This window comes from Athene noctua, chromosome 10, assembly GCF_965140245.1.
Source record: "Athene noctua chromosome 10, bAthNoc1.hap1.1, whole genome shotgun sequence".
NCBI lineage: Eukaryota > Metazoa > Chordata > Aves > Strigiformes > Strigidae > Athene > Athene noctua.
Genome location: NC_134046.1, coordinates 2,970,279 through 2,989,145, shown reverse-complemented (window position 1 = coordinate 2,989,145; position 18,867 = coordinate 2,970,279). Strand labels below are relative to the sequence as shown.

Genomic DNA, 18,867 nt, shown 5'->3' with positions numbered 1-18,867 from the left:
AGTTGGCTGCTCTGTGTTTTCAAAAAAATCTGACTTCAGGGGCTGATGTATATTAAATTTTTTCTTTCTTTACTCTTTGTGAGGCTTAATTCAGCTTAGCACATGAATTTTGCGGCTTGCTGAGTTTACACAAGGGGAACAGCAAAGGCAAATGTCAAAACAGGATCTCAGTTCCTGTTGAAAGGCTGGGAAAGAAGAAGATAAGTGGTATCCAGTGCTTCTATTGGACTTGTTTGGAATATCAACAAATTATTACGATGGCCAAGTCAGGCCCTTCTGGCTTCAATACCTGATGTGTGAGTCCTGCAGAGCCTGGTGCAACTGGGTTGAAATCGGCTCTGAAGCTTGATTCTCCTTAACAACTGGGTTTCTTGGGAGTTTTTGTTTGGTTTTGGGGTAGTGTTTGTGGTTGTTGGGTTTTTTTAACAGTTATTTGCTCTGGTAGGTCACTTTATGTGGACACCAAAGCAAGAAATAACTGTGCATCGCAGCAGCACCTTCTTTCTTGCAGGGTGATGTTGTGACTCTGTATATGAGTGTGAGAATAAAAATATTAAACTGCATTCCTTTCTGTCCCTGTTCTCCTCCCCCAGCTCTGCGTTAGCCATTTTAAAAGGAGCTGTGGAGTCCAACGCTCTCAACTGAAAGTACATGCTGCTCCCTCGTGGAGCCCCACGCATTGCAGGCGAGGCCAGGAGCGCAGCTTTGCCTTGCAGCTTTAGGCAGATCACTGTGTATGAAGGACCCGGCCTAGCAGCCTCTGAAACCAGCGATGCTCCTTTTAGGAAGGGAAAATGGAATTTTGCAGGTGATGAAATGTGGGGTTTTGCTGGCTTTTCCAGCCAGCCCCTGCCTTGGGAGGATGTGGGGGTAGGTTGTGGAGCCAGCTTGGCTTTGGAGGGTGGATGAGAGAGGAAGGATGAGGACAGTGGTGGTGGGGAGAGGTTTCTCCCAGCTTTTTTAGAGATGAGTTGAGCATGAATGCCCAGGATATTAGAGGCTTGCCTGCACGTCCAGCGTGCTCCCTGCAGGCAGCCCGTGTCTGCAGTGCCGCAGCCTAAGGGAAAGGCGAAGTGCTGGGCACTGCCAAACATGGGGCTAAATCCCTCTTGCAAGAGATGGAACAAACCTGAGGTCTGGACTGTTTCCAGAGAGGAGCAGGAATTGCCCCGTGTGCCTCCCGCTCTGCTGAGCAATCTGCTAAATCCTATCGTCATGCAGCAGCTTCCAACTCTGAGAGAGCTCAGTAGATAAATGGTCCTTACCATGTCTGCTGGAAGTAGGCACCTTTTTGGAGAAAAGTCTCTTCCCTTCTGATGCACAGGGAAGGGGGAGAGGTTTGAAACGTGGCTGTAATCACAAGAGGGCAGAGTTGGTTCATGGCTCCTGAGCTCCTCCAGCTCATGGACCCCCCGAGGGGCAGTGGGACCTGGCCTTGCCCTTGGCGCTGGTGGCAGCCGGAGCTGCGGCAGTTGCTGGGCTGTCGGCACAAACGTGACTCCATCCTCTGACTGTGCCCTTCAGCACCAATATTACCTGGGCGGAAATATATAAATAAGACAAGAATATCTCTTGTGACCCTTCTCTAGTTGCTTTGAAAGGCTGGCTGTACCCATGCTATGCTTGTGGGCATCTCTCTATGGCATTAATAAAAGCTTCAAATTAATATTGATGTTAGAATTGAAAACATAAATTGATTGTTAATTAGCAGCTGAACAGTGGTTCAAGCAGTGCTGGTAATGATGCATAGGAGCTGGCTTCCCGAGCAGTGTCTGCTCTAAACCACACAAATGGCATAAATGCAGATCACAGGTCCTGTTTGCATTTAAAATAGCAGAGGTGTCATTGCTAGTGTGCACATGCATCTTCCTAGCAGATACTCAGCAGGCTACTAGTACTGGCACATTTTGAGAGTATCTTTAGTGACGTTGCATGGAAGGAGCTGGAATGATCACGGTGGGACTGCCTCCTAGTTACCTGTTGGTGGTTGCTCTTGGCACTTTCAGGTAATGTGGAGTCCGAGGCTTATAAATAAATTTTAGATTGAGTGATGGGAGGAGACAGTCTTGCATCATCTCTTTCAATTCCAGGGGAAAACAACTACCTGGATTAGTTCAGCCACTGCTTCTAGGAACCTGCCTGGAGACTGAAGTGTAATGCAGTGCAGGTACTTTTTGGAAGCCCTCCTGGATGAGAAATGAGTTTCTTGTCTCCCTCTGAGGTGCTCTGGCTCCCTGCAGAGTATCCTGGGATGGGGCAGACTTGTGCTCTAACTTCAGCACATCAAGAGCAGATCTGTTACTACCCGTGAGTGCCCACACATGAGACATTGACGTCCCTGAGTTGTGGCCACTTGGATCCTAGAGTGGGGACAAAGCCAGTGCTGCGTATCTGGGCTGCAAACACAGCCTAGAGGCTGAAACCATTTATTCAGAGAGATGAAATAATTTGAAATGAAAATTTGAAATAGCCCGAGGTTATGTCACGTCTCCGAGCATGGACAGTGTTGTCTGGCTGAAGAAAACCTACAGGTCCTCTCTCCCTTCAGGCACTGCTGCCTCTCTGAGCCGTGCCTACAGACATCTGTCCCATGGAGCAGCATCTCAGGCTGCCGAGCTCCCGAGTGCCTCCCAGGAGGGATCTGTGAAGGTAAGAGATCCCGTACAGGCTGTCTGCTGTTATCAACATCAAGGTGAGGGAATCTGTAGACTGTCCCCAGAACAAATGAAATAGTGCTGCTCACTCTACTGGTTTTCACTTTGCTCACAGAAACCTGTCACAGGGAAAGGTACGGCCAGCCAGTGGGGCCGAGGCTGGGCAGCGTCAGGGTGGAAGATTGTCCCTGTTTCCCACACTGCGAGTCCAATTAGATCAAGGTTTTAAAAGATGACTGATGCAGAAACATCTTGTTCCTGGGAGCTTAGTGACTGTGTCACGCTGCCTGTGCCCCTCTTTAGCTTGGGAACTTCTCTTCCTCAAGGGCTTTCTCTTTTTTTTTTTTTTTTTTTTTTCTTCAAACTTGGGACATTTTTGCAGCTACATGGCAGAGAAACAACTGGCAGGGCTGGATTGCTGTACTTCAGCTTTTCCCGCAGCTGCAAGTTACAATCTAAAGAGCATTTTCTTGTGGTCAACAGCTTTTCCTCTTGGCTGTTTCAGTTTCTATGCCACGGAAACAGGTTTCTCGGTTGAAGCTTGAGGAAGTGGACTAGCTTACTGGGAAACAACCAGTGACAACTCATCAGGTTTCGTGGGAGTTGAAAGTTTTCCTTCACTCCCCCCCCCCCCTTCTTTTTTTTTTTTCTTAACTGGAGAACCTTTGAACATAGTGACCTGTCTGGAAGTCGTGTTACCCTTCTGAAATGTAACTGAACTGTAGAGTACTCACTGAAGAGGTGCTCCTGGGTTGGGGGAGGGTGTTTGCTTTATGTTGTGCTTGATGTTCCGGATGAGGAGTTACCAGGAGGAAATCTTTAATGTGTGTTGTTGAGGCTGGTTTGCATCAAAATAGAAATCCATTGCACAACTGTATGGAACAGTCTGAAATGTGGAAATCAATGCAAGTGTGACCTGTGTGACTTTTAGGTAAGAACATGTGTAGCCTTCACCAGAGCTTTCTGGGTCTCACTGATGCTGTCAAGTCTAGTAATAAAATTATCTTGAACGGACAACTCGACACTCTATGGGATTTCTCCTTGCATGGGGGGATTAGGGTGGCATTTTTGGGCCTCCTCCTCATCCAATTAAATTTCCTTGAAAGAAAAATTGGAGTTGTAAAACTGAAGACAGAGTTATAGCACCACCCAAGGCACATTGGCATCTCCCATGGCCTTCCCCCTGCTGTGAATGGGATTGAAGAGTAGCTCTCCTATGCAGCTGCAGTAGGGTTTGTAGCTGGCTCCGCTGTCTGTTGATCTATCGAGCATCTCCAGCGTGAGTCTGCTCTGATCGGGTGCAATACTGGCATCCGTATGACAGATCCTCCTCTAATGAGGTGATAGGAGGTGACGCATACCATTAACCTTCCAGGCTGCTCTAATTACTCAGTTTCTGATCAGACAGAGCTTGTGTTAGTATGTGATGGCTAAACTCAGTAGAGTGTTGTCGGAATGTCGTGGGCTCTGCTCTCCAGCAGACTCCTCTCTTGTCTTTCTTGTTCTCCAGCTCTATACGTGAGGAAACCAAGACTGAAGCACAGTCTTGGCAAAGGGGTTGGGGGAGGGAATCTGGGCCAAACCCAACCAATAAAGCCAAAGCAAGCTGCAAGAATCTCTCAAGTTTTGTCTGTGTTTGCACTCAGTCATTTTCTGTATCGTTCTTATCAGCCTTCATACTTTTCCCATAATTTTTTCCTTATCAGTCTTGAGAGTTGCTTTGAAACAGGACTTCCCTAATTTACATCCCCACCCCTCACTTATTTAATTCAAACACTGCTTTAATCCTCTTCCGGACATACCTGAGCCCAGTATTTTCACAGGAAAAAAAGTTTATTTCACTGGCTAGTTGTGTTTGCTCTCCGGTTTGCTGGCTGGGTGACTAACTCCTTGGTTTTGTAATCCATGAAGAGGTGGTGTCTGGTCGAACACAGAAGTGGTGCTTTGGGTAGGCTCTGCTAGCGCAGGCATGCAAATGTGTCTCAGTCGCTCCTGGAGCAGAGCCAGCTCCCAGCAGCACCAACCGGGGCCAAAGGTGATGGGTTGAGCTTGTCTAAACAAGCAAACGTTCTCTTCCAGAGCTGATGGGTGCTTCTGGTGATGTAGGAAGGACTGGTGGTGGGGCTGCCAGCCATGGACTCCAAGCATGAGAGGGATTCCAAACCCTGAGAATTGGGGTAGCTCTTCAGGGCACTGTTGAGAGGCAAGAAGAAGTGGTGATGACTTCTCCCATCGATCCAACTTTCATTGTAAAGCCTGAAGAGAGGTTTCCTGAGGTATCACATATGAGGTGACAAAAAGACAGAAGGAAAAGGACTTCCTCAAGTGAAGTAGATGCAGTGGGAGGTACTCAATTAGCAAGGGAGCTGGTGGTAAACATTGTCCTTGTCTTAATGGGAATGTATAGGGAACATATGTGCTGGAACGCTTGGCTTGGCTTAACATGACTGAAGAGCCTCATCTAAGATGTAGAGTAATGCGTCTGAAGTTGCTTAGATCTTAACTTGTCCCTAGGAAACGGCATTTGCTTCAGTGAAGACTCATCTTGTACTGTATGTTCATTATAGCTGAATGCTGTTTAAGGATGCTCATGGTAGAGCATCCCATAAAATAAAATCAATTATGCTTCAGCCATCTTATCTCTACTAAGTGTAAAATGGGGATTGATTGTGCCTCTGAGAAGAAAATGCCATGTAACACTCCTCGTCTTTGTCTAAATGTGTTCTTGATAGACCAAAACCACTTAAAAACAACTGTAGCCAGAGTAAGATGCTGGGGCTGGATGGGAGATGGCGCTGTCTTGTCTTATCCTCAAAGATGATACAGAAAGAGCCCTATATTGCCTTAAAACAGTTGAACAACAGTCTTGGGAACAGGCCCAAATGTAATACCTGATCAAATCCTGCTCTTGGTGTGTCAGATTAGCTGCAGATGCAATGCTCATGCAGTTTTATCTGCTGTACCAGTGGACTCAAAGGGATGAAAAAGATCTGGAGTGCTGGGCCACAGCATGTGGGAGGAAAGCAGCTTCTGAGTCACTGGTGGTTATTAAATGACAGCAGAATTGCAGTGCCTCGAAAACCCCAACGGTGCGCTCGTGTAGGCCGCTAATTGTTGATGATCTGCAAAGGCAAAGCCCTGCCCGAACTTCTGAGGGGGTCTTGTTTCCCTAACCAGAAAGAGGAATAAACTGGCCTTTTCACCAGCCTCTCAGCTGAGCAATGGGAGCACGTACAATGCAGAAGGCACGGCCCCCCCTTGGGCTGCTGACTGAGATGGGATGGCATCGCTGCCCTGGGCCCCCAGAAAGCATCTCCCTCGCCTCTCCTGCAGCACCAAGCAGAGCCCGGCGTGCCCCCGTGGCTCTCACCGTGGTGGTGGTTCATGGTGCCTCTGTAAATGCAAGTACTAGGGTGCAAAGCACAGCTGTCCCCCTTTTATTCTGGGAGGAAATGAGTCCCTGGAGGGGCGAAGGACTGCTGGATGCAGAACCACTCCTGCTGGTGCTGAGAGGCCCTTTGCTTTCCTAAAAGGGTGAGGGTGCTCTTCTAGGATATAAAGCTCTCCACCCAGAGTTAATAGCCATATTGAGATCATTCTTCTTCATCCTGTGGTTTCCTTATTCACCAGGTCTCTTGCTTGCACCTGAGTCGGTTTTAATTCCCTCCAGGCTGTGCAGGAAAGCTTTCTAGTTAAGGCTGAGGAACATCAGGTTTAACTGGGGTATTTCCACTAGATAACAACTCTCCCTGAAGGATCTTGTTGGAAAAATTTCTCAACCTGTTCAATTCTCCTACAACGCTGGTGTCACGAGTGTGGGAGGACCCAAGCACCCACAGCTCTGTGAAGCCCTCCTGGGCTGGCACTGGTGGCCTCAGGGACCCGACGGAGAGGAGCTGAGTCGTGGAGGTGGCATGCAGGGCACTCCACTGCAGCCTGTTGCCAGGCTTCCCCAACAAAAACAGCTGTGCGTGCCTGAGTTGAGGCACTGTATAATGCAAGCTTTGTGTGAGGAGAACAAATGAATTAGGAGCTTACAGCTCACTTTAAAGTCAATAGAAGAAGGACCAACTTGATCCTCCCTGTTGACAGCCCCGAGAGATCATGACTCTCACATCTGTGGTTTAACATGACTTTTTGCCCCTAAAACTAGTGCTGACTAATTCTACAAAAAGACACAGTGGAGCTATAGCTTGGTGCCCGGGGAGATGTTGGAGGTATTAGTAGGTCACTGGTTAAAGCCGTGCAAAACTCACCAGGGTTTAGTTTGAGGTCAGAGCCTTGTCCCCAGACGTAGGACCCCCCTCGCTGCGTGGAGGGGCACAGACACAAATATGTACCTGCCCCTGGCTCCTTTGGGCTCACAGTAATGCTGGCTCCTTCCCCGCTGTCCTCATTGACTTGTTCTTCTGTAAGAAAACACAATGCTTTCCTAAATTTAGCTGCGTAAGTACTGTGGGCGTTGTCTTTTCTCCCCCCTTCCCCAGTTTCGAAAGCCATCTTAAAAACTGCACAGCGATTTAAATGGCAGCTTGATGGGAATCCATAGCAAATGACTCTGCAATTAGTAAATCTCTCCTATTGTGACAGCTCTATTATTAAACTGCCATAAATGCCAGGCTATTAATCTGCTGTCTCCTCAATCCCCATGCTTCCTGTTACTTGCCCATACTTTTCACCACTGGATTTTTTTTTTTTTTTTTTTTTTTTTTAAAGCTTCAACTGCCTTCCAGCAAGTGTTTCCAGGGAGTGGATGGGAACTTGCAGGGGGAGGAAAACTTTGTGACACTGTCCTGTAGGAGCTTTTCATACGTAAGGCAGGTGAGAGAAAACCCCAAACAGTTGCCTCTCACTTGCTTGGAAACTTTTGCCACTTCAAAACTGAAGAACGTGAAACTTGTAATTTGCAAAAGTGAAAGTTTAGCCCTTAAGGAAGCCCCTTTTTGCAGGAAGGCAAATGGGTAGGGAGGGAGGCTGTGACAGCAAATGGGAAGCAATATTGTCTTAGGAAGCGATAGCTGTCCCGACAGCAGGGTGGGCTCTGCAGCTGCAGTTTCCTCTATCCCACAATATAGGTGTTCCTCTATTTCTACGCCCATAAATCTGCTCTGGGGACTGGGGTGGCAGAAAGGTTTCACCTTTACAGAATCACAGAGTCATCTGGGTTGGAAAAGCCCTTGCAGCTCCTCCAGCCCAACCATGACCCTCACCCTGACCCTTCCCAACTCCCCCAGATCCCTCAGCGCTGGCTCAGCCCGACTCTTCAACCCCTCCAGGGATCCCGGGGACTCCCCCCTGCCCTGGGCAGCCCATTCCAACGCCCAACAGCCCCTTCTGCACAGAAATCCTTCCTCAGAGCCAGCCTGACCCTGCCCTGGGCAGCTTGAGGCCATTCCCTCGGGGCCTGGCGCTTGTTCCTTGGTTAACAAGTAACCTTTAATCTGAATTTTGAGATTGGCACGTTGAGGAGGCAGTTCTGGCACCTCTGTCCTGGATTTTCTGCTAGGGAAGGAAATTGTGTCCTTCTTGCAGTGGTGTGAGGATGAGCTTAACACAGGGAGGTGTCTGCTTGCTGGCAAGAAAACACTCGGGAACATCCCCACCAGCCTTAAATCTGGGACCTCTTGGCTTACAGCTGCTGCTTGGGATGGTGCTGGTCTCGGTGGAAATGTCTGTCCCCCCTGCAGCTCCCCTGGCAGCACGGTGCCCTGTGGAGGAAGAGCTGTTGATGCTGCTGCCTTGCAGAAAATCTGGAAATGTATTTAGAAAAACTGCATTTATAGTTGTCCCGTTCTTCTCCACTTCAATAAGAAACCCTGTAACCACTATACTTTCACCAACTGCTTGGAGAAGAGTGTATCTTGCAGTACTGTCTGGACTAGGTCTTTCTGAAAGCTTGGAAATTTGGAATTGTATGGACTTTTGAGAGCTGGAGTATGAAGAAATCATCCACCCCTTTCCTTGGCAGAGATCACAGGAGAGTGTCCTATCAACCCAAAAGCTGAGACTTAAAAAAACTGTTGTGGGGATGAAGTGAAGAGCAGCAAAACTCCTCCCATAGGGAATTGTACATTATTTTTTCATGCTTTTCCCTTGGCATCAGTGATGTAAACATAGCCATGCTGGGCATAAATCAGCTGTGCCATGTAAATACCTAAATTCTCTTTGCATCCCATTGCTATACAAACTTCCCCAAACCTGGGTACCTGCACAGCTGCTTTGCTGTCCTGTGAGCATTGGATCCCTCTGAGCTGGGGCATCTGGTTGAGGAGATTTGCTGTGAATTTGGCCTATTTTGGGAAGGACTTCTGCTGCTGCTTTTGGCCTGCTGAGGTATTAAAGAAAATGAGTATCTACATCCACTTAGGGAGAGCTTTAGTCCCTTGTGATGAGAGATGACTTCCACTGAGCATGCTGCCCTCTGTTAACTGTGGGTATTTAGAAAGCTCTTAAATACAGTATTATAGTCCTAATTATGCAGAAATCCTTCAGCCTGGCCTGTTTCATGTGGAATTATAATTAACCATCAAGTCCTGCCAAAATCCTCCTTCTTGGAGCAAGGAAGGCTGGTGCACTCCGATTGCACTCAGAGAGGTGAATCCCAGCCAGGAGGCCAAGTCGTCCAGCCCTGGGCAGGATGAGCAGATGTGGGGGGCTGCTGGCATGGAGGTGCCCACCTCACCTCCCTTCCCACAGCGGGATGCGGGCACGGCCATGGGCACCTGCATTCCCAGCCCTTCACCCTGTGTGGTCCCTGTAAGCACTTATGCTGTTGGATGCCTCCCAAGTGAGTGGAGTATTTTTGTGTTTGTCCATGGGGCTGCTTTGTGACAGCACTTCTAGAGGAAGCTGGATGGGGGCTTTCACCAGAGAAGATGGGCGAGGAGAGAGTGAATTTGGGAGAGGACTGATGTGGCAGCTACAGGAATGACTTGTGAAGAGCATTTACACGCTCCTCCTCCAGCACCCTCTCCTCTGGCTACATCCCTTTACACCAGGAATGAGTCATTCTGGGGATAACTAAGGCTACATGATGCTTTGTATGTTTAATAGCGTATTTAACGAGGCTGCAATTCAGATCACAAACATCCTTGGCAATGGTGCAACTACTGCCTAAAAAACCACCCCGACAGGCTTTCTAAAGGAATCCAGTTCTTAATTACCTTGGAAAATCACAGAAAATGTAGGTAATTGTTAGTCAGTTACGTCTGGGGACCACCTGCCTAGCATGCAGTGCTCTTCAGGGGTGCACCTGGAATCTTGCGAGGCAGCTTTGATGCCCCCTTTGCGATTTGTCCGTCACGCAGTGCTTGTTGGGTCAGACCACCTCTAGGCTTCACTGCGCTGTCTGATCTCCCCCTGCCCAGCATACACGCATCGCTTCTCAGCTGTATAACTTTCACTCAAATCTCTACGTCCTGTTAAGCCTTGCGCTGCTTCTTAGCAACAAATTAATAGTTGAGTGAAAGTGTTTTATAGTACAATGTATTTTAGAGAATAAATATTCTTAAATTACCGTTCTGTAAGTAATTGGACAGACTAATTCCATTATGAAAAACTTTCTAGGGAGCTCGTTTAAACCTCTAATGCTAGTTCCTGTTCTGCGGTAAGTCTGGTTATTACTGTGTGTTAGGGATGTCAGCTAATATGAAGGTGCGATATAGGAAAACTAGATTTTCATAGCTCTTATACCTTTGAGAAAAAAAATTCTTTCTGTGCTCCTTTCATGTTTTTTGCTTAAAAAAAAAGGGGGCAGTCAAAGAATATTTTTGCCAAGTGTACAACTCCAAAACTTGACTTTCTTGTCAATAATTCATCCAGTGTTGATTCTGGCCTGGATTCTGTGTGTGCATCTTTGTGGAGTAATAAGGTTTGTAGCCATCAGCCTTTCAATATTGTTCCCAGTGGCCCTTGCACAGAAATATACTCTTGGAGTAGGAGGTGTGGTGCTGGAGAGTGAACTTCTGAAACAGTTCCTGTGCCTTTGAGTAGCAGAAAAAATGTCCAGGAAAGCACAGGGAAATAAGAGGTTGAGGGAACAGCTCTGGTCTAGATGTTACTCTAAACTTCATGGCAAAAATGAATAAATCTCTAACTTTTATTGCCTTATGGCACATGTAACTATTGTGTTTCAGCATCCAAATGGCTGCTGAGGTAGCAGAGACTGCACACTTGCTGCCTCTTCTCATGTGTAATTAAAAGATACAAATGAGAAGGCGTCTTTCTCATAAACTGGGTCACTGGGTTAATAGAGTTTTGAAAATATCCCCTCCTAACCTGTGCCGTTGATATCTCAGTATCCATCTAGATTTTAATACTGTCATATGCCCGTGATATGTGTGTCTGTCATCTGCTTGCTCTGACGGTTTGCTCCCTTATTTGAGGAAATACTCTGCATGATAGAGATCACTGCTGAATGCAATATGATGCTTTGACTGGCAACAATTCATCTTCATTTGAACACTAAATATTCCATTTCTCTAGCTAGTGAAAGGCTTGATTTAGGATAGCGGCTTAGTGACTATTCCAGGCAAGGGTTTGAAAGGGCAGTATTCAGCTGAACTTTACATAAATTCAGTTTTTTAAAACTAGTTGAACTTTTGACTTTTTTGTGTCTGCTACCCGTTCCCTGGACTCTCGTGTCTCCTGCTGCCACAGGTTTGACTGAGACACTCTTGTTGGGGTGGTGTTTGTGCTGCTTTCTTGCTGGGTTTTAGGTATGTTCTCTTCCATAGTGATTCAGCAGGAAATTCTAGATTTTAGGGGGAGGAGGAATAGGGGAAGCAGTTAATGAGCTGTGTTTGCTGTTCTGTCAAAAGAGATGAATCTTCTATTTTACAGATTGCTAAAGTTAGGAACTTAATCCGAGGCACTTGAGATGAACTGTTTTCTAGGAAAAGTTCTCTTTCTCCTTGGCTGTCCCAGCGGAAGCCCAGGTGATGCTCTCCTGTTAGACACCTCACACAGGAGGGGATGGATCCCTTCCCTAGCACCTTCCTGAAAGGTGCTACTCTTGTTCTGAACAGTGCTGCTGAGACTTTGTGACATAAAACATTAACTGTGCTTTCCTACTGATTGAAACACTAAACACTTCATCCTTCTTCCCGTAACTTTTGGGCCCAGGTGCTGTGTTGCTTTTCTCAGATACAGTCTGGGTGGGGTGGGCTGGCACACTGCTGCGCCCAATGGTGTGGCCTTCCCCAGTCTGATAACAGGAATATGAAAGAATGCTTTGGTAACGGGTGTGTTACCCCTTGTGGACTGGTAGGTGCCTGGTTTCCTGAGCAGCGGGGGTGCAGATTTCATGGGAAGGAGGACTCAGTCCTCTTTGGCCTAGAGCTGAATGGCCACGACCTGATTGTGTTAATTTTCAGATGTCTGTCTTCTCACTTTTTCTACCCCTCCTCTCCTTTGCTGTTAGGGATACTCCTCTCCCTCCCTAAGTGCATCTCTCCCAGAGAGATCCCATGATCAAGCCAACACCTTTTTCTCATGTAATGCCAATCCCATCAACTCCAGGTAGTCAAGATTACCAGCTAACTTTACTTCCAGCCTGTGATAGCGATAGCTTGTAGTTGTCATTGTGGTTAGCAAAACAAAAGCAATTTATCTCTGCTTGTAGTTCTTCCCACCAGCTTCTTTAAGTCTTCTCCCAGCCTAGAGCTTAGCAGCCAGGCCCAGCCACCCTGAAGTTTGTGGGATCACACACTGACTTCTGCAGGATAATGATTTTTCTGCCCACGTCCAAATGACACTGGCTACCAGTTACGAAAGGAGAATGGTAAATTCATCTGTTAGCTGCTCTCTCTCCTGGAAGATTTACTTCTATCAGGGATTTTTATAGGCCAATGCTGTGTCTTTCGTGATGGGGATGTGTGGTGGAAGAAATTTATTGTTCCCTTCCTAATAGATAGCTGTAATTTCATTTCAGAACAACCACTTTATGTGCGAGAAAGTGATTCCATTATGCCACAGCACAGCGTTGGGAGCATCTGTGGCAGTGGGGGCATTTGAATTAAAGAGAGTAAAGGCTGCACATCTGCTGCCCTCCACCCCTATTCACAGAACACACTGTTAATCCTAAAGAAAAGAGAGCAATTAGCTTGTAAACCCTTCCTGAACCCACTGGAAGATTAGCCATTTTCAATTAAAGCTTTTCAGCTGGAAAGATAATGGGCTAAAATTTCCAGCTTTTAAAAAATACTATTATTGACCATGTGGTTTTATTTCTGTCAATTTACATCCTTTATAATTAGCTACCCTGGGATAATTAGGACTGCCTTGCGCTATACCCCATTCCCCACTCTTTCCCCTTATAATGCAAATGGCAAACTGACTTTGTGGTCTGTCTTCTGGCCTGTTGCAGCTAGCACTGATCCACTGCAGTTGTCTGGGCCCGCGCTGGGGATGAGCTGTAAGCAGTACTTCTGTAGGTTACTGTAACTCAGGAGTAAAAGGATAAACCTTTACATACCACTAAGAGCATGCTATAACTGTTCCCAGGGAGCCTGGATGGGAGGAGGGAGGTTGATCCCATCTTGCAAGCCTGCAATAACAAGCAATTTGCAGTCCCTCAGGGAGCTCCACACGCTCTACAGCCAAAATACTGCTTTATATATCACTGGTCCCACCACTTGGGGGTTACCTGGAGCTGTGTGTGGCTTTGCTTTGTCCCAGCTTGGGAGGTAAAACTTCACAAGCCAGAGCTGAAGCCAAACGGGCAGATGGAAGCGCCTCGCCCCAAAACACGCAACCGATTGACTCTGTCCAAAGGCGTCTGCATGTTTGAGCGCTGCTGAAAGCCACATGGCTCCTGGGGGCATCTGTGTGGAGCCAGGAGCCTTCCTGCAGCAGCAAGGGAGTCTGACCTGGTTTCACCCCGCGTTGGAAAGCTGCCACCAACCGCTGTGGGGTTGGCAGTGCCTTTTGGGTCATTTCTTTTTGTTTACTGTGACCTGCTCCCTGGCGTGGCTCAGCGTGGGCTGTGCCGCAGACCCAGCGTGGGCAAGAGCCTGGGGCTGAAGCTGACGGCCAGCTCGTGGCCTCATCCAGCACTAACCGCTGAGGGGTGCCCCCTCAGCTGCGTGTCCCTGTCTGCACCGTGCAGCCCCTACGACCCTATGACCGTGAGTTGATGTCATCAGCTGTGTTTTAGGGGACTTGGGGCTTGGGTCACTACATGTTGGTGCTGGTCTCTTCTCACAGGGAATTAGTGACAGAACAAGAGGGAATGGCCTTAAACTGTAACAGGGGAGGGTCAGACTGGACATTAGGAAAACATTTTTCACAGAAAGAGTGGTCAGACAGTGGAATAGGCTGCCCAGGGCAGGGGTGGAGTCCCCATCCCTGGGTGTGTTTAAGGGCCGTTTAGATGGGATGTTGGGGGATGTGGTGTAGGGAAGAACTTTGTAGAGTCAGGCTGAGGCTTGGACTTGTTCATCCCGAGGGTCTTTTCTAACCTGAATGATTCTCTGATTCTGTGTGACTGAAACACAGCCCTGCTGTGCTGCTGTTAGTAGCTGTGCTGCTGTTAGTAGCTGTGCTACATCTAAACAAAAAAAGAGAAGAAAGGCTGCTCTGTCAGGGAACTGCTGGGCTGTGGACCAGGCTGAGGGACCTGACGTGGAAATGAGCCCTCTGGCCATGGCCAAGGACTTCCGAATGAGGTAAGCTCAATGAGTTATCGGAATGCAAAACCACCGAGAGCTGACTCCTGGGTGCAACGTGGGCTGTGCTTTCTCTGAGTCACCAGAATTATTGGTATTGCTCCTAGTTCTTGGCTGTCTCCCATGCAGGCCTTGGCCAGGTCCCATCCAGCTTTGCCTTGTCTCTTCTAGAAGAGTTGCACAGAACAGGTACTGCATGGTAGTGTGTAAGAGTGGATGTAAAAGCCATTAAAGCTTCTTTTGTTTAAGGAATACGGCTTAGTGCTCTTGGGTTCTCACTGGCATTACCACGCTACTGATACTAACATCATCTTTTTGCAGTCAGCGCTTTTCCTGCTATTTCTTTATTGAAACGCATATGAAAATATGCCTTGGAAAATATTTTACATCTGAAGTAGTTAATACAGCACCTTGGAGAGAAGGTGTCTGATGCAACAGAGTACAAATGAAGCCTCATTAAGCAGGAATTCAGTGATTCTGCTGAATGCCCCAGCAATTAAATTTCATCTCGATTCATATGCAGGTCAGGAGAGTTTGGAAGGAGAATAGAGGAAGCAAAGCACTGTGGCTCTGTACTATGCAAATTAGTGTTAACATGGCATTTCATTTATTGTTAATGCATTGTTATGCTGCTACTCATTGAAAAGAAACTGTGTGACAACTGCTAAGACTGATGACCCACTTGCTTATTTTTCCATCTGTGTTGGCAGCATTGCCTCTGAAAAGACCAGTGCCGAGGTAGATCTTTTAAGGGGAAGATGCAGAGGTTTTTCTTCCCACAGAGAGGAGTGGAGTTGGATGCTGACTAAATGTTAAGACTTGTCCTTCAGGATGCAGTAAGCTCTAGCGTTGCCTTTCTCTCTCTTTTGGGGTGTGATGTGGCATGGCCCACATCCTGCTACTGGAAGGATCGTTTCTTCGGGCTCAAGAGCTGGGTCCTTTTGGAGCAAGAGGAACAAGTCTTCAGTCCCTACTCTTGCAAAGATCTGAGTTCTTATGGCAAGTTATGTAGTAAGGGGTTCAGGGATGCTGACGTGCTTTGCGTCCCCATCAACGCGTGCGCACCTTTGCTCCCGTGGGGCAGCTCCGTGCTGTCGCTGGGGCTGTGGGGCTGCTGTCCTGGTTTTGGAGGGCTGAAGTGCCAGTTCCCCATTTTCTCCCCATATCCAAAGATCCACAGCAGGATATGTTTCCTCTCTTCTCTTTTTGATTAATGTGGTCTGTGCAATGGAGCTTTTGTCATTCAAAGTGCCTACCCATAGTGAGGAAGGAGGGTGGATACTGAAAGGTGGGTGGATACTGATGGGCTGTTAATACAGACTCATCACTATTTTAATTCTTGATGACATTAATATAATCTAAAGAAGAAACAGCATTTCTGCTGAAGAGGAGAGATCATGAACAGGCTCTGCCAGGGCAGCACTGGTGCTAATATTGAGGTGCCAAGTGCAGCTGCTACATACTCACTCTAAATTGGAGTGGTTTAATGACCATAAAACTGGGAACCAGTCCCGTCACTGAAGAACTTGGACACTTACTTTCCCTCTAGTTTTTTAGCTGTAAACAACTTGCTATCATGCTGGCACATTGATCACTAAAAGCTGAGAAGGTGGGAGCTGTTAGGCGTTTTGGTTTCCTCCAGGTACATGGTGCTGCTCTTGGTCTTTATTTCTTCATGGTTCCTCCATTCACACGTAGTTCTTTGTTGAGCTGGTTCAGTGCCCACTCAAGAGGATTTTACTTGTGTCTCAAGGCTGTTTACTATATCCTAGATACATTGCTGTGAAAGATTTGAAGGCGGAAAGAAAAGTAAAGCCAATTAGGGGCATCCCCAGATTGGGAGGGGGGGGTATGTTTTGCCCTGAAAAAGTGCTGGTTCTGTACAATACAGCCACAGAAGTAGAGATAAATGGGAGAAACATGCTCTGTCTAGCTGAAAGTGGTGAACCTGCCTTCAGATGCTGTACAGGCAGCTTCCAGAACTCTGCTCCTTTTGGACCAGGTTATAAACTCCCACCTTGCCCTGGCATGGCTGGTGGTTGCCGATGGATCATAAACCTCCTGCTGCATTGCTTAGTGCTGCGTCTTCTCAAGCTCATCTCCATTTGGCTTAAAAAAACATTGAAAAGCTGAGATTCACTTCTGTTGGGATGACCTCTGCTAACAAGGTCCCTAAACGAGCTCTTTTGTATCATTAGAGCTGGTTGGGGAATAAAGGATCTTGAGGATCTTGTACTTTGCTGCAGCCTATTTGTCTTCCATGGTTTCTCTGTCGGCACTGGAGTCTCCAACCCTGTAGTGTCCTCCTCTGATTACCCAGATCCAGAAATCCACAGTTTGGGGTAAATTGTGGGGTTTCTCCTAAAGTTCAGTTTATGTTATGCCATTAATTAAATTTTTTTTTAATTAATGGCATAACATATATAGAGTATTAAGGGGAAAAGGCGTGCTCCATGCTGCCCTGAGGATCACCTCTTTATGGCCTCAGCTAGGGCAACGGAGCTGGGGCTGCTCTTTGCATAACTTGAAGTACAACTGAAAGATCCATAAATGCAATTGCTCCCCAGAGTTCAGAGCACTTTCTTCCTCCCACGCTGACTGAGCATTACAAGTCCTTTTACCAGGGTTTTGGTCCTGTTTTCACAGCTTCGGATCACTGACTGAGGTATTAGCTAAAAGGGTGCAGTAAGGAGGAGCTGCCTGGACGAGGCAGGTTAATCAGTGAGGTTAAACCCAGAATTGCTGGAAAATGCTTTGAAGCAATGTGAGACGTGCCTTGATGGGGGCATGGCTCACAGGCATGATCTGGTGAGGTGCCTGCTATTTATAGCTCTTGACATGAGATTTGAAATACCTGTTTTACCCAGCAGCATGATGTCCTCTGGCAGATGGTTGCAGAAAGCACAAACCTGACCCTACAGTTCACTCAGAAAAGCCCCAGTGGCAAGACAGAGCATGAGGGAAGGGAGGCCAGGAGAAGGTTGAGAGGCGTGCATGAAGTCACCATCAGCACCACGGTGATGAATGTTTTTGTGGATCTGAAAGGATGTTGTACCTCAAATTGTTAAACGAAACCCCTGTGACTACTGAAAATGGCAGCACACTCTTCTCATTTGGGTTTTGGGGTAGAATTTTTTAATTCCCATATCTGTGTGGTTATTCCTCTTCCGTTACAGCCATTCTCATTTGGTCCAGTCCCTTAAATTTGCTGCTGTTAGTAAAGATGCTTGTACATCCCACCTCTTTTGTTAGCCCAGTGACTTGACCCTTGAGTTTTACTTAAGGGCACGTTCTCATGCATTTATTCCTCTTGTTCCACAAAAGAGTTTTTGCCAGGAACACACATGGAGAAACCAAATGTAAAGCATCAGTGAACATGTATTTACAAGGTGAACATAGAGACCGTTAAAGCTCCGAGGACAGCTGTGCTCTGTCATCTGGCTGAGACCAGCCAGTGGAGTTTTTTAAGGGAGTTAAATGTAGTTCATTGTTCATTTCACTGGAGTGTGGTGACCACTTTCCATATGAGGTTGAGACGAGATGTTTTCTTCCTTCCATTTAGCTAAAAAAATCTTCTAGTTAACTCACTTAGCTTTTAGTTGCTTGCAAAAGGGAAGTGTTGAGCCATTGCAGGTTATAATTTCTTACCAGGGATCCAATTGAGGACACTAGACTGATTTGGAGAGAAAGGACCAGTGCTTCCCAGAGACAGATTCTTTGAATTGTTTGTAAATTTAGCAAGTGAAAATTCAAGTGCCTGGGCTTACATCTGCATGGAACAGGGAAAGAAATGTCCCCTGCATTAGGAGGGAGGGAGATCTGCTGAGGTTGGCCAGGGGACGTTGGTCAGGCCAGGGGATGTTGGTCATTAGGAACAGGCCGAAAGTTTTTCAGTTTTTAAAAACTGGAACTTTCAGTAACCACAGTTTTGAGCTGTATTTCTTTCCTGCACTAAAAGTCCATTGCTTTGGTGTGCATTTCAGCCCAGTTAGGGATGCTGGTGGACAGGCAAAATGTGTAATTGGGGAACGCTGAAGCACCGGTGTCACATGGAGAAAGGGTCACTGCAGTGCTTCCTTCTTCCCATTAATCACAGCTCCGGGGGGCATCCTGCGTTCCCCACCGGCATCTTCCCCCACAGTGCTGTCAGGCGATGACAGATGTGGACGTCTCTTTCTGAAATGGTTAAGCAGAAAAACGCACAGCAACTGTTTTATTGTGCTCTGGTGGTGGAGGGAATGGATGGGGGTCTCACAAGTTCCTCTAGCAGCGCGCTCTGTCTCGGTGCTCTGCGTGTGTGCATGCAGCAAGGGCTCTAATTGCCTACTGGATGGGTCAATTTATCTTTCAGTGTTCATTACCTGTAATAAATTAATGTTTAGTATTGGCTGCTGGAATTTGCACTTAAAGGAAAGAGTAATCAAGGACTTCTTCCTCTGGTTCCATTATTAAACTGTTTAAATGCCCTTTTCTTTAAAGATTTTTTTTTTTTAAAGTCCATTCTCCCTTTCCTGTAAAAACGTATCAGTAAAATAGCATGTTGTGTT

At 47.0% G+C, this 18,867-nt stretch overlaps 1 protein-coding gene across 7 annotated transcripts in view; it reads left to right on the top strand.

The window, feature by feature from the left end:
- The window catches only part of GRIP2 (glutamate receptor interacting protein 2), a 289,298-nt gene that overhangs the window by 179,305 nt on the left and 91,126 nt on the right, over positions 1–18,867 (top strand). The window contains exon 1 of one of the 7 annotated variants that reach the window (XM_074913850.1): positions 14,240–14,320. The exons of the other annotated variants lie outside the window; for them this stretch is intronic. The gene's annotated coding sequence lies outside the window, so the exon portion shown is untranslated. Of the gene's footprint in view, positions 1–14,239; positions 14,321–18,867 lie in introns of those variants that run through there. 7 annotated transcript variants of the gene reach the window in all.